Source organism: Ovis aries, chromosome 2, assembly GCF_016772045.2.
Source record: "Ovis aries strain OAR_USU_Benz2616 breed Rambouillet chromosome 2, ARS-UI_Ramb_v3.0, whole genome shotgun sequence".
NCBI classification, from domain to species: Eukaryota; Metazoa; Chordata; class Mammalia; order Artiodactyla; family Bovidae; genus Ovis; species Ovis aries.
Genome location: NC_056055.1, coordinates 89,707,803 through 89,710,132, shown reverse-complemented (window position 1 = coordinate 89,710,132; position 2,330 = coordinate 89,707,803). Strand labels below are relative to the sequence as shown.

The window sequence follows — 2,330 nt, the reverse complement described above, 5'->3', positions numbered from 1 at the left end:
TTGCTGACCAAAGGACTCTTAAGAGTCTTCTAAGGCAACACAATTTGAAAGTGAAATTCTATTGTGCTCAGCTTTCTTTGCGGTCCAACTCTCACAAGATCATTGGAAATACCATAGCTTTGACTATACAGACCTTTGTCCTCAAAGTGATGCCTATGCTTTTTAATATGCTGTCTAGTTCTGTCATAGCTTTTCTTCCAAGGAGCAAGTGTCTTTCAATTTTGTAGCTGAAGTCACTGCCCACAGTGATTTTGGAGACAAAGAAAAGAAAATTTGTCAATTTCTACTTTTTCCCCATCTATTTGCCATAGATGTCATAAGCTTAGGTTTTTAAATGTTGAGTGTTATACCAGTCTATCAGTCTCCTCTTTCACCGCATCAAGAGGCTCTTTAGTTCCCCTTCACGTTCTTCCATTGGCGAGATATCATGGTATTTTATTACTTATCCCTATCAAAGTTGTTAAGAATATGTATAAAAGCATGACAAGAGCTAAAGAGAAAGAAATGTTGATAAAACAGAGATGAATATTGAGTAGCCAGGGAATTAAAAATTGGTTTCTGATATGAAGGAAAGTTAAAAGTACCTCAAGATAAATAATAAGAAAATAAGTTAAGATTTTCAGTGATTTTGAGTTTTGAAAGACTTTTAAGTCTATCTATAGTGTGGTATTATCATACATTTTTAAATGAATTTCATGTGAATATGTAATTTGGTACATTAGTAAGTAAATTTGGTACATTATAAGTAAATATCCTCCATTAAAAGTCATTCTTCAAACTCATTCATAAAGTTAAATAAAATTCAAAACAGCTTTTACATTTAATGTACACCTTTCATTTTATGGCATTGTTAACCCTACGGTGAACACAACAAGGAGTTTTGCATTTTCTTTTCTTATGTATAAAGATATGCATGGAGTACAAAGATGGATCCACAGCATAACTGTGCTGTTGAAATTTCATGATGGGGTAATTAGGAAAAAAATATCTCAGAAGACTGTCAATAGGGAAGGGGAGGCAATAATGAAAAACAGTTTGAGAAATGCTGTCCTAACCCATCTGAAGAGTGCAAATTGAAAAGCAAAACCAAAAGTAGAAAGTAAGAGGGAACTTTCATAAAATGGAACCCATGGGCTCCTATTTAAGCTCCAGGCCTAAAGGAAGGTCTTCAGGGAACCTAGAAAGCAGGTTCACAGAGTCACCCACCGCCCCAGGCCAGCAGCGTCTGCAAGGCCCTGATGGCCGCAGCCTGGTCCTTACTCCTGGCCCTGCTGCTGCTCAGCTGCAACGCCATCTGCTCTCGGGGCTGCCACCTGCCTCACACCCACAGCCTGGCCAACAGGAGGGTCCTGACGCTCCTGCGGCAACTGAGGAGGGTCTCCCCTTCCTCCTGCCTGCAGGACAGAAAAGACTTCGCATTCCCCCAGGAGGCGCTGGGTGGCAGCCAGTTGCAGAAGGCTCAAGCCATCTCTGTGCTCCACGAGGTGACCCAGCACACCTTCCAGCTCTTCAGCACAGAGGGCTCGGCCGCCGCGTGGGACCAGAGCCTCCTGGACAAGCTCCGTGCTGCACTGGATCAGCAGCTCACTGACCTGCAAGCCTGTCTCAGGCAGGAGGCTGCGAGGGGCTCCCCTGCTCAAGGAGGACTCCAGCCTGGCTGTGAGGAAATACTTCCACAGAGTCACTCTCTATCTGCAAGAGAAGGGACACAGCCCTTGTGCCTGGGAGGTTGTCAGAGCAGAAGTCATGAGAGCCTTCTCTTCCTCAACAAACTTGCAGGAGAGATTCAGGAGCAAGGACTGACACACACGTGGTTCAACACGGAAGTGATTCTCATGGACCAACAGACCACACTTCCTCCTGCGCTGCCATGTGGAAGACTCATTTCTGCTGTCATCATGGCCTGAATTGATTCAATTTGTCAAAGGTTTTCAGGAATATTAAAGGATAACATGTTCTACTCTACGGGAACTACTCCCTCACAGATACTCAAGCTGATCTATTTACTTATTTATCTACATGGACATTTATCTACTTTAATATTTATTTATCTATTTATATTTACTTAAATTATTTTGTTCATATAATATTATGTATGTAGGCTTAAGGGGAAATACATATTTTGTATTTAGTCAGCTTATAATTTTTCTTATCATTAAATTTTTACTATTAGAAAACATCCTTTGCTTTTTTCTTTAAAAAAGAAACACCAAGCTGAATTGCACAACTTGATTAAAGAATTTATTTTACAAGTCCTTGACCCATTTTTTTATATGCAGGTTAGAATGAAGAATACACTTCCTTTAGCCAGGTTGCGTGTTGCCCTCAAG

General features: G+C 41.0%; 1 pseudogene; it reads left to right on the top strand.

The window, feature by feature from the left end:
- Positions 1-1,238: 1,238 nt before the first annotated feature.
- LOC101104634 (interferon alpha-H-like) lies at positions 1,239-1,877 on the top strand (annotated as a pseudogene).
- The last annotated feature ends 453 nt before the right edge of the window (positions 1,878-2,330 follow it).